At 44.0% G+C, this 13,067-nt stretch overlaps 1 protein-coding gene and 3 non-coding genes across 4 annotated transcripts in view; 2 read left to right on the forward strand and 2 right to left on the reverse strand.

Annotated features, from left to right (window-relative positions):
• Nucleotides 1-8,818: 8,818 nt before the first annotated feature.
• On the reverse strand, nt 8,819-8,892 carry TRNAT-AGU (transfer RNA threonine (anticodon AGU)). The gene has a single exon. It is a non-coding gene; the product is annotated as a tRNA-Thr (tRNA).
• A 636-nt stretch (nt 8,893-9,528) lies between these two features.
• Nucleotides 9,529-9,610, forward strand: TRNAS-UGA (transfer RNA serine (anticodon UGA)). Its single transcript has one exon. It is a non-coding gene; the product is annotated as a tRNA-Ser (tRNA).
• Nucleotides 9,611-9,824: 214 nt separating this feature from the next.
• On the reverse strand, nt 9,825-9,896 carry TRNAW-CCA (transfer RNA tryptophan (anticodon CCA)). The gene has a single exon. It is a non-coding gene; the product is annotated as a tRNA-Trp (tRNA).
• Nucleotides 9,897-10,307: 411 nt separating this feature from the next.
• LOC144756187 (putative splicing factor YJU2B) overlaps nt 10,308-13,067 on the forward strand; it is a 129,849-nt gene continuing 127,089 nt past the window's right edge. Inside the window, exon 1 of the mRNA XM_078645786.1 lies at nt 10,308-10,545. The gene's annotated coding sequence lies outside the window, so the exon portion shown is untranslated. The remainder of the gene's footprint in view (nt 10,546-13,067) is intronic.

Consider the following 13,067-nt stretch of genomic DNA (forward strand, 5'->3'; position numbering starts at 1 on the left):
AACTACCGCCCCATTTCCCTCCTCCCATTCCCTGCCAAAGTCATTGAGAAAGCCGTCAATAGCCAACTCGCCGCCTTCCTTGAATCCAACAACTCTCTCGACCCCTCACAGTCTGGCTTCCGAGCCCAACACAGCACCGAAACCGCCCTCATTGCAGCGACAGACGACATCCGATCGTTACTGGACAACGGAGAAACAGTTGCCCTCATCCTACTCGACCTCTCCGCCGCCTTCGATACAGTCTGTCATAGCACCCTCATACAACGCCTCAGCAACGTCAGAATACAAGGTAAAGCCTTGAAATGGATCATCTCGTTCCTCGCCGGGAGAACCCAGAGAGTCCGACTCCCCCCATTCAAATCAGAGGCCACCGAAGTCATCTGCGGAGTACCACAAGGATCATCACTCAGTCCCACCCTCTTCAACGTTTACATGAGTCCCCTCGCATCCATCGCGCGACAACACAACCTCAACATCATCTCCTATGCTGACGACACCCAGCTGATCCTTTCCCTCACCAAAGACCCCAACACCGCCAAAACCAATCTTCATGAAGGCATGAAAGAAGTAGCCGAATGGATGAAAAACAGCCGCCTAAAACTTAACTCAGACAAAACGGAAGTCCTCATCCTAGGGTCATCCCCCTCTGCCTGGGACGACTCATGGTGGCCATTGGCCCTGGGTACAACACCCATACCCACAGACCACGCACCTAACCTAGGCTTCATCCTAGACTCCTCCCTCTCGATGACCAGACAAGTCAACGCCTTCTCATCCTCTTGCTTCAACGTACTTCGAATGCTCAAAAAAATCTTCCGTTGGATCCCCACCGAAACAAGAAAGACTGTCACCCACGCACTGGTCACTAGCCGTCTGGACTATGGAAACACCCTCTACGCCGGAACGACAGCCAAATTACAGAAAAAACTCCAACACATCCAAAATGCATCAGCCAGACTCATATTGGACATCCCTCGCCAAGCTCACATTACCGGCCACATGAAAGACCTCCACTGGCTTCCCGTCAACAAGAGAATAACGTTCTGTCTCCTCACCCACGCACACAGGGCCCTCTACAAACTAGGACCCGAATGCCTCAACACACGACTGTCCTTCTACACACCCACCCGCCAACTAAGATCCTCCAATCAAGCTCTCGCCGCAGTTCCTTGCATCCACAGATCCACCATAGGAGGAAGATCCTTCTCCTACCTGGCGGCCAAGACCTGGAATTTTCTCCCCACTCACCTCCGCCTCACACAGAACCACATTTCCTTCAGAAAGGAACTTAAAACCTGGCTATTCGATAAATAATGCACCCCCTCCCACAAGCGCCTTGAGACCCTCTGGGTGAGTAGTGCGCTATACAAAAAATTCCTGAACTTGAACTTGAACATAAGGGGCAAGGTTCTCTAGTAGTGTGTTGGAGAAGTTTGTGCAAGGTCCAGGTGGGCGGTTGACCAGAGCTCCCATCCGGCTTTGTTTGGGGGAAAGAGCAGATTTGAAAATCAATAATTCGATGTCTGGGGTGCTCAGTTCCGCTACTATGGAGCAGTTAATTTCCTGCCTATGTATGATCGCGATCCCTCCTCCTATTTTTGTGGGACGGTCTAGTCTGATTATTTTGTAACCGGTCGGGATTGCTAGTGTAATGGAGGGGGTCAAATGGGGTTTGAGCCAAGTTTCAATGAGAAAACATAAATCTGGTTCGTTAGAGGAAATTAGGTCCCATACCTCAGATGTGTGTTTGGGTAGCGACCTTATGTTGCAAAGAAGATTTTTCCTCCCAATGAGAGTGCTGGCGGTTTTATTAGTGACATTGGGGGTGGGTGTATGAACGGTGGAACACCCATTAGTGCAAACTTCTTGAATATGTATAGTGAACTGGGCACGACAGTGGTGGCGAGAAAAAGGACCCTCCACATAAGGGCTCCCTCCCGTAACACAATCGTGTATTTGTTTGACCCATAGATTATGAATAGGGCTCCCGGTTTTATGGTATTTATTTTTTTGCCATTTCCGTCTGTATTTATCCATATTTATTTTTTGGGCATTTTTTCTGTATTTATCCACATTTATTTTTGCCACAAGTAAAATGCGATGCTATAGCTAGTATTTTTCCACATTTATTTAAATTGACAATGCACACATGCGCTCACTTAAACTAGCGATTTGTGGCTTTGGCAGTGCTTTAAATGGTCCAGTACTGAGTAATTTGAAAAGGAGAGTACATGTGCTTCTCAGTTCTGCTATAAAAACACTTTAGGAAGAGTACAAGCACTTATCAGGAGCAAACATGTGCCAGCGCTTCTGTTTTTCCATCTAAAGCCACCTGTCACAGGCACTTAACTCTACCCCCTTCAGAGGAACCGCGCCCCCTCCTCTTGGAAGGATGCCATCCTAAAACAAACACGGATTAAAAGTGTGCACAGTAAAAACCCAGTGCTGTACACGTGCATTTTTATTGTCCTGTCACTTCGTGTCTCTTGTCGCCATGGTACCCAGACATGCAGTGTATCACACAGCTCACACTGATGTAAATGGGGAACATCAGTGAGAGGGCACAGTACTTACAATGTGGGGACTTTCTGTAAGGACCACTGAGGGGTTCTTGTGGCCGCATATGCTTCCCCATTCAGGTGTTCCAGTTGGGGCGGGACAGCCAAGCATGTACAGTTGTGCCAATGAGCGAGTTATGTTCAAGGAATCAGGCATACACAGGAATTCAGCACTCGCCTTCGTCTCGCAAACTGAGTGAGATGTTAGGTTTCCTTTCTAAATGACCAACGTACTTTATTTCTTGTACAGCGAATAAGAAAGCAATTAGTTTTAAGCCATGTGCCAGGATGCGCTGCTGCAGCACTGTGAACTTAAGTGCTTATTTATTTATAAAGTTTTATATAGCGCGAAGAAGATCCCAAGGGATATCGGAGCGCTTTACAAAGGAAGGGAGGAAGGACATGAATCCAGTATTGACCACAAGTAAGAATATACAAAAGGAATAAACGCATATATCTCAGACAAATAAATGCATAGTTTCCAGACAAATGACACATGGAGAATAGTACAATAAACAAGTATGTAACAGTCTAAGAAAGGGGGTATACAATGCGGAAAAAAGAGCATAGTTATCATTGAGCTGTATTAGCTTTCAGTTCTTGTTCATGAATGTGTAAAAAAGTAATCAATTTGCAGTAGTTTTGTAAGTACTGTCATTGTAAGCGACGGCAGTGGCAATGGGTGGTGCAAGCTGGGTTGACCTCCTGACAAGATCCCTGGCACTTATTTGTTTATGTGCAAATTAAACACTGGTCTTACCTCATTAATTTAACTCCCAACTCAGAGGCAGGCCCCTGGTATACTCCAACAGATTACCAGCTCCTTCAGGAATGGACGCTTCCAGGGAAACCTATGGCTCGTGAAGGTTTCCAAATAAAATCCAGGGGGACTATGTCAATTTGCGACACAAGAAAATTGTACAGTACATAGATTTCCAATGTTTAACAAACCGTTCAGTAATTGGGGCATTTTAATTGTGCAGTGCAGTTGATCATCCAAATTAACTGTGGGCAGCAGGCTTAAGCTGCAGGTTCCTGACATTTCCATTGGGGACTGCTATTCAGTATTTTCTATGCTCAGCAAGAACCCTTCTGCTTTCCTGTAGGTTTCCTGGCTGGAAGAATTCCTATAACACATTATAGCTATTAAGCACCGTCGGATTTCATAACCACATTTATATTAACTTTCAAATATGTGGTTAGTGACGATACATTTTCTTCTTTAATATACACTTAAAATGTTCCATTTTATTTGCTGCGTGTAGATGAGAGGTGTTTGCAAACGGCAGTTAGTGTTATTAGCTGCCGAAAAAACGCTGAAACTCATTTTGTTTCTGCCAACATTTCAATTTAACCGAGGACAAGCACAAAATAAAATGCACGAGCGCTCAAGGAAAGTGTTTTTATTTAGAACTCGGATAAATATACATGATGTCGGAGTAAACTGAGTGGCTGTTTGTTTAACTGAAGGGGGGTGAGGTCACAGAGCAACAGGTGGGACGTATAGCCGCAGGCAGCAAGGTTTTTCCACAATTTTGCAGTTATCTTTGGACAACTCAGAAGTTAAGACTCAGGCTGACCTTCGACACCTGCTTCCCTCAGTCCTGGGGCACATTACCACACATACCTCTCAGACTTATCCGAGCAGCTCACTTATGACAACAAAACACACAGATGATAGTCAGCGTGCACGGCCGGCTTTAGCGCTGTTCGCGACCGGTGTTACAATATGTTTGGCTCCCCCCCTTCCCATCCACGAATTTCGTCATTACCGCCTTCCAACAGTGCCCCTCATATCCCCTTAGCCACGCTATTATATGCATTTCATTTTTTATAGCGCTACTAATTCACTCACACTCAGGTCTGTTATCTGCATGGTGCACTGTCAGTCACACCTTTGCAGGAGGCACATTTTGGGGCCTGGGACAGGGAGTCGGGGGCGTTGGGAGAGGCTACGGCATGGGGTGACAGAACAATCATGGGGTGACAGAACAATTAAGCCTCATTAACAAGTAAATGGTCTGTGAAAAGACCTGTGAAGTACTCGGGTGCTGCTGTGTGTGTGTATGCGCCCAGGAAGGAATTTCAAGCAGCAGGAAGGGGTATGGCGAGAACTCTGGATTCCAGCGCGGCAAAATTTTCTAGTATTTTACCGTTTCTAAATATAAATACAGACAAAGGAAATATAGATTTCCGTCTGTATTTATATGTAGAAATCCGTAAAAACGGAAAACCGGGAGCCCTAATTATGAAGTACCTGAGGGGAATAGGTTCTCCTGGAGGAAGGGGCGATTTCCAGGTTGAAAGTAGTAGCCCCCATGGCCCCTTGCCCCGTCCTGTCGCGGACGGGCGCAGACGGGCTGGTCTTAGGCTAGTGATACTGTGCATGGGGTTTTTTAGAAAAGTAGGACTACAGGGGCGCACTACCTGGGTTAAACGTTACAAAGTGTGTAAGGAACAAACGTGTCGTTGTGTAGTGCGTAAAGAGCAGACGGCAAAACGCCCTTAACCGTCTCAACAGGTCAAAAGACAAGACAATAGTACAACAAATAAGCTCTCGCAACTACAGGTGTGTATAACAAGACAGGGTACAATGACCAACAGTAAAAGGAAACGCAGATGCAGGTTCTTTGGTGTGAAGTTTCTTATTACAGCAAGACGTTGACTTTTCTCCAGACTTAAAAATGATATCAAACGCCGACACGTGTTTCGTCGTGTACGGGTGAGTCAAACACGACTCTTCAGGGCTTATACTCCCAATCCACAGTGTGGTTGGAGTAAGTCTGGGTCTTTAAAAGCTCAGTTATAGGCAATGGGTATTTGGTGTGTTCATATATAGGCGAAACTGGTTGATAGGGTGATTAATTGCGGTAAGAGAATGGAGTTGTCCAATCCCGTAGGTAGTCTTGTACAGATTGTAAAAGCGCTGTATCCTGTTGTGTCATCAGGCGGTAAGCCGGGAGGGGATTCTTAAAGAGTGCCGGCTTCTCTTACCGCAATTAATCACCCTATCAACCAGTTTCGCCTATATATGAACACACCAAATACCCATTGCCTATAACTGAGCTTTTAAAGACCCAGACTTACTCCAACCACACTGTGGATTGGGAGTATAAGCCCTGAAGAGTCGTGTTTGACTCACCCGTACACGACGAAACACGTGTCAGCGTTTGATATCATTTTTAAGTCTGGAGAAAAGTCAACGTCTTGCTGTAATAAGAAACTTCACACCAAAGAACCTGCATCTGCGTTTCCTTTTACTGTTGGTCATTGTACCCTGTCTTGTTATACACACCTGTAGTTGCGAGAGCTTATTTGTTGTACTATGGTCTTAGGCTAGTCTTTGGCGCTGTCGAAGGCGCCCCCTCTGCGCGCAACCGCTGCGCGCTTGGGCCGACGGGTGGCTAAATAGTCCTTGGCAACGTGATGCTAGAGCGCTAACCGCTCGACTGCCTCTGGGTTGCTGGGCGTGTCTGGCTCTCACCTGCCCCTCCCTCCGCTCTACGGTAATGGATACCGAGTCGGACCGGGGCGTGCAGGCTTGAACACTGAGCGCAAACCAGGAAATTAGCCCCTGATGCTCCTTACAGTTCTGGGGAGTATCGTTAGTGCACAGAGGGTGAGTGAATAAAATTAGCAATCAATTTCAAACACAACGTGCAGTTATAAAATCTTTCTCAGGTGACATTCGGCGCGAGTGAGTTATTTTAAAATTAGCAATCAATTCTAAGAAGGTCCACCAGCTATTTCCGATTATTACAATCTATATTTACTATGTCAGCTTTACACAGCATATATTGTTAAATATTTGTTACCAAAATGAGCATTTTGTTGTAGTTCACAGTACGATCAACTTAAACAGATCTAGTATTTTGATTACTCCTATGTTGTGCTCCAGGTTAATAGTGCAAACAGTAGGGACAGCATGGGATCAAGGTGGGCACAGCACCTGCAAAAGCAGCGCCCAGGGACGCTGACCTCTTTTCACTTACCACTAGTGTGTAGTATTGAGTATGATTGTGTATAAAGTTCAATAGATAAGCACTAGAATGGACATTGATGCGAATGGGTTGTTGATTGATTGTGTGCTATACTCAAACATACCCACCCTATCTCCCTGAGAAGCCAATAAATGCTTACCCTTTCTAACCTAAGAGTCAAGTGCAGAAAGAGTTGTACTTGGTCAACTTTGCAGACTCTGGCACATCACAGGAAAAAAACTCCAACTGCCCCAGTTGTGGCCCAGGAGCCCCTGCTTGTCCCATGATCCCCATCCACAGTCTGGCTGTATGCCTCTGAGGTTTATTTAAACACGGCTGATAGGCCTTTAACCCACATTCAGAGGAATGAACTGAGGTACATTTTTAAACTAAGGCGAGTAAAGAAGAGTAGCTCCTTTTGTTGGTAGCCAGAACATCCTTAAGATATAGGGCGCCAGTCAAACAGGCCAGCGAACATTCTGTTGCAGGGCTGCTATGGGCTGAAGTCCTACCATCAAAGGTGCCACATTTAAGAGGTGTTATACCCTTCATTAGGAGCTTCTGGTCCCAGTTTAGGTTAGATCTGTTTGGAACAGCCATTGCACTACAAAGACTGTGCTGAAGAAGCATTAGAATCTCACCACCTTTCTACTTAGCTTCAGCAGTGATACTAGTCACCTCCGCTACTCGACAGCTACAGCAAACTGAAAGCATGGTGCGATTTGGCTGGAAAACTACCAATGAGGCCTTAACAGTGATTTGTGTTTCGCCCTAGGCAGATCCCTGTCTTAGAACTTTCACCCTTGTTAGATGTACAATTGTTGTCAGCCAAACTTATAATACATTTCACAGTATAATCGTGCAGGGCGTAGCAAGTGGCTCCTGAGGAGCTGGTGGGGCCATGAAGAGTTGGACTTTGGCTCCCTTGCACTGCTCTAACAGACACACCTACCCTAAAGAACCCACCTAACCTTGGGTAAAGTCTCTTCTGTGTGACACCAAGTGGCATTGTGCGGCCTTTCCTAAGGTTCGCATCTGCTAGTTCTCCTGTGCTATACAATAACTTCACTCCGTGCTCCTTGCTGCGCATCATATGCACAGCGCCCTATGCCCCTGCTTCACATCATAGATGTGTATGTGTGTTGAGCTGCGTGCAGTGATGTCTATAAATATGTTTATCTATGTCAATGGGTGTGTCAGTCTATACATTTGTTGGAGTTTGTGTAAATCAGTGTTTGAGGATGTGGTGGCCTGCTTGTGTGCTCTGCGTGAATGTGCATGCTTTACAGTAGACACATATGTTAGCTTTGGCAATGATTATATACATTTTCCAATGGCACTTTGTTGTAAGAGCCTAAAAAAAAAGCCAATCTAATCCTCTCGACTGGGTTTTAAAAGAACACTATAATCTGCGTCGTTTTTGGGGAGAATGTGGGTTAGTCTAGAGATATTTGCATCTGTAGCCAGCCGCATGTAATGAGACAAAATATCCTAACTAACAAATACACAAATATTGACACATAGAGGGGCTTCGGGTCAACTCTTTTCATGTACTTATCAGTTCAGCTGTCATTCACATTTTACTTCTGACAACCACATGAGTGAGCGCCAATGAGTGAGCCCATTCTAGCCTATCTGCCACTTCTTTGCCACGGCTGATGGTGTAATACTTTAGCAATATTGTTTTTCTTTTGTAATCTTTCTATTATATAGTCATCCTTTTTTGTTTAAACTCTCTTCTGGATACAGTATTTGAAAGCAGTCGCACTTCCTATTTATTACAATAAGAATTACATTTTCGTTCTTGTGATGTGCTGTAATCTAAAAGTAATATCCATCGGATGGCTTACCTACCTACCTTGGGCGGGTGTATTGCCTTAGTCTGTGCTTGTTTAACAGGTAGTCTTTTTTCCGTTTTTGTTTTCTCGCTTTAGTTTTATTCCGTCTTTCTTCTTTTTGTAGTCGAGCCTTTTCCTTTAGTTTAAAAAAAACGAAGATCGAATCTTTGTGATGTGGGCTCGCATACGGTTTATTCGGCTGAGTAAGAATACCCTAGGGCGCAAGTTGCTTGAGGTTAGTTTCGGATGATCGAACGGAACTGGGTCAATAGAGGCTATTTGCATGCCGCTGTGTGTTGTGGGTTTCGTCCTGAAAGCGAAGACCAAGCAATAAAACAGCACGAAAGGAACGGGATCTTATGTTTTCGTTTCAGTACTCGTGATCTGGAAATGATGCAAATATCCAAACAAATCAAAAGCTAAAATAAGGAAACAAAAACGTAGGCACTGCTGAGATTCGAACTCAGGATCTCCTGTTTACTAGACAGGCGCTTTAACCAACTAAGCCACAGCGCCTTGTGATTTCATGAAAGTTCAGATCTTCACTAGGCACTGATAATGAGCGAACACGCGCGCTCTGGAAGTGTTCATTTACCCCATTTGGGGTACCAGTGTTAATATACCGAGCTCACGTCCGTACAAATATCATTCCCCTTACATCAAATGATCATTTTCTCTGACTGATTGCAGCGTGCTTTATTAATACATAACCGTATTTAAATGTCCATTACTTCGCGGTATTTTCCAAAATGACATTGTTTTGTTGCTTTCTGTATGATTAGATAATTTATATTTGTTTTGTTTTTAATGCAGCCATGTTTAGAACGTAATATGGCAAGCTGGCAGTGCTGTATATACAGTGTGGCACGCGGTTTGAAATGGTAAATTCCATGGAAATGCTACATTAGAGTTTGCACTGTGCTATATTGACACAGCATGGAAGAGTACAGTTCAGCATATTACAGTGTGCTATATTGACACAATATGTACGTTAAATGAATATGTACGTTAAATGTACAGTGCTGCACATTCATTAGTTATGGGTTTGTTGTGATGTGTCGCCTGGAATTGTTTTAATGACCACTAATATCAATGATATTTCGGAATACAGATACATTGGAGACTATCATCATGGAAATTGTCTTTTCAGCGGTAGTCGTGGCCGAGTGGTTAAGGCGATGGACTTGAAATCCATTGGGGTTTCCCCGCGCAGGTTCGAATCCTGCCGACTACGACTTGTCCTTTTGTGTTCAGTAAAATTATTTAATTGTAATACTTTGGGAGCCAATCCATGCACTGGCTTCATCCTCTTAGTGTTTACTTGCGCCGAATTAAATCTTAACTATGTAAGTACTTGGCACACGGTAGAAACACCAGTAAGTGTTCAGTTGTCCCATAAAAATAAAAATATATATTTTTGTAAGAAAGAAAAATCAAAATTACAGAATTGACCCCGACGTGATTTGAACACGCAACCTTCTGATCTGGAGTCAGACGCGCTACCGTTGCGCCACGAGGTCTACTTACAACTGTGCACTGAAATCCTCAAAATGACACTGAGAACGGAGTGGTCGGGTTTAGCATACGTATATTTTTATCTACGCCACACTTAAGAGGCAACTAGTGAATCCGTTGTCTGCAATGTTTGTATATTGTCTTGTGGCATACGGACTGTAAAACATATTACGGTTACATCTATAAAATATACTTCTGGTTTATGAGCGGACAGCCGTGATCTCTTTACCTCCTCAACACACACATCAGCAACGTCCACTGCGGTCTGAAACGCACACCTCTAAAATGTTTTCCTATGTTTGTTGTGGCGCATTGAATGAGTGTATGGGGGGATAGTCCCTTTGGACCATGAAAGTCCCTTCCCACCATGCACTGGGAGAGCGGACCTTCGGTGCCTGTTGCGCATGCGCACCCGCATGTATCTTTTTTTTTTATCCTCTCGATTATTTATCCTCTCGATTAGCACAAACGCTTTCCCCATAATAGTTGAGGACTGGCGTTAAACAACAAAACAATCCTCTTCTCAAATATTTCGGCATTCCCATGCCTCCCGGTCATGTCTCTGGTGGGAAGCATAGAAGTTCAAGCACTTCCGGGTAGCATGAAGGGACAGGGGAGCTTGGATGATTAGACCGCCACCGGTGAGACAGGAAGGTAAAGTCTTGTACCGGGTACCAGGTCGCCTACATGTGCCTGTTCTGACTTTCGCTGGGGATGTGTGTCGGTGTAGTCCTGGTTGTGGTGCTTTTGTAGTTGGAAATAGAGGCAAATGCTCTAACTGGAACTTTGTTTATTTTTCAGTTCATGTTTGTTTGTTTGTTGTGTGCGATTGTGGTCCTGTTTTTTTTCTGTACCACTACCAGGTGTACGGTTTTGATGTAGTGTCTGTGCCATATCATTAGTGAAAAGGAGTGAATTGTGGCGTGGTAAGGTGTGAGGGTTTGTAGTGGGCAGTCTGTGCCATATTTTGATGGCAGTGTCGTGTGCACTCCATGTGTGTTGTATTGGAGATTGGGTTTGGGGGAGTTTTGCTATGCAGAGGAAGGAGACTGTATAATTGGATGTAGACGTTTTGTTGTAGGTTAAACTAGGTAGCATTGATCAAAAGCCACCATTGAATGTTCGTAAACGAACCGAGGGACAGATTTACAAGCCCCTTGCGCTGCCAGTGCGTCACTTTATGTGGCGCATCGGCAGCGCATTTTTCTGCCCCATATGTACAAGGACAGGAAAAGCCTCGCTGTGCGGCTTTTCCTGTCCTTGTAAATGGCCCCTTTACACGCAGCACTTTGTGTGAAAGGGGCGTTGGTGTGGGTGTTCCCACGCAACTCCCATGGATCCAGACATATTTCCAGATTGACAAGAAATCGTAAATCAGGAAATGGGCCTGAATGCTACGCCTCCCCAGGGGAGGCTTAGGGAGGTGCAACGAGGAGAAATGGAATCATTTGTCCTCCTTCTTTTCCTCTGGTGATTGTTTATGACAGGAAGGTGTCCTGACACCTTCCTGTACATAAACAATCCTTTAAATCAATTACGTTTTACAAGTTCCATGTGTGCTAATGCAGCACACATAGAAGTTGTAAAACACAATTTCTGATTGTTTATGTGCAATAAGGGAACCCTTCCTACACATTAACAATCATCCCGTGACTAAGGCAGTTTTGCACCATGGTGCAAGGGTGCCTGTGTCGGCGCATGGCAGCAGTTTGTGCTTCAAAACTAATGCAGCGCGGCGCAGCAAAATGACTTGCTGCATTAGTTTATTGTAAATCTGACCCATATATTTCAAGTCTTCAAAGGCCTTGGTGTGCTGCAAGTATTCCATTACTAGCTTAAAAACTTTCCTTAGAAGACACAATCCTTGTTAGAGTGAACCCAAAAAGTCACAAAATTAACCTGAGCTTTGCCTCTTGGTAGCTATGGCACAGAGACCATGTGTACTTTATATATTGCAGTGCTAAAATGATAAAAAACAGTTAAAATGCAAAACAATAAAAACCCCTAAAAGAATTAGAAAATAGAGTAATATGTGATAAACAGCATAATGGAGAAATGGCAAAAATCCAAAAAGGGGTACAGGAGATATGAAGAAGCACAAAGTGCTAATGATAGTGAATAGTTGCGGTAAAACAGGACCTTTTTGCAATTTGACCATGATGGAGCACCAGTTAAATACACTAACCTGGTTCGTCCGGGTCAAAGATTTGACCTTCTTACTTTAGTATTTTAAGTCCAAGTCCACCACAGGAGTACACTTTTAAAGCCCCAGAGGACCTTAAAGTAGGCACTTGGAAAGCTCAGAGGGTGGCTGCAGAGGAGGGTCCAGTGCAGATCGAGTTGCTACTGTTCTACTGGGCAGTTGCAGGAAAAGGCCTGTAGCTTGTTGTGTCCCTGTAGCTTTAACAGGTCAGCTCGATAACCTCTTTACATATGGCAAGCAGTTTTATTCTTCAATGCTCTTCTCAGATCTCATACAGCATATTAAAGTCTTTTCTTATCTACCATAGACCCAGGAGTTGGTTCCTGGAGATGCCACATTTATGCCTGGCACAAGCGAGTGAATGGGAAGGACCTGTCGGGGTGCCATAATCCAGGATTCTGCAGTCTTTTTTTATAACAAGAGCTACTTCTGATTGAAAATAGTCCAGTGTTACTAACTCTGACAATTGCTGCAGTGCTGACCACGACAGAGACCTTCCCAGTAGTGGCCAACCACATGTATGTCACAATATTGTGTGGTTTCAAAATACCATATACAGAATACTGACTAATGCAACATAATTAAGGTACTTATACAGGTTAGTATATATTTACTATTAAAAAAATCCACATCTCCGTACCTTGTAGATCTGTATATCTTCCAGGTAAATAGTTGTGAACTTGGAACATAAATACAATTTTACTCACCTTTTTGAATTTTTCTTCAAGATATTGTGTTAGTCTATATTCTAAGACTAATGAAATATCAGCCACAGCAGAAATCACCCTCTGTCCTAAAGAAAACAATAAAACCTATACTTCTTCACAACTCCGTATGGACTACCATTCAAAGACCAGTTTAAGTGTGTTTTGGATTGCAATAATTTTGTTTTCAAACATATGCATTTACTTGTTCAAAATAAATGATTTTCTATACTCCTTTTCCAATTTTGGTTAACACATCCTTAGAAGTT

This window comes from Lissotriton helveticus, chromosome 5_1, assembly GCF_964261635.1.
Source record: "Lissotriton helveticus chromosome 5_1, aLisHel1.1, whole genome shotgun sequence".
Classification (NCBI taxonomy): Eukaryota; Metazoa; Chordata; class Amphibia; order Caudata; family Salamandridae; genus Lissotriton; species Lissotriton helveticus.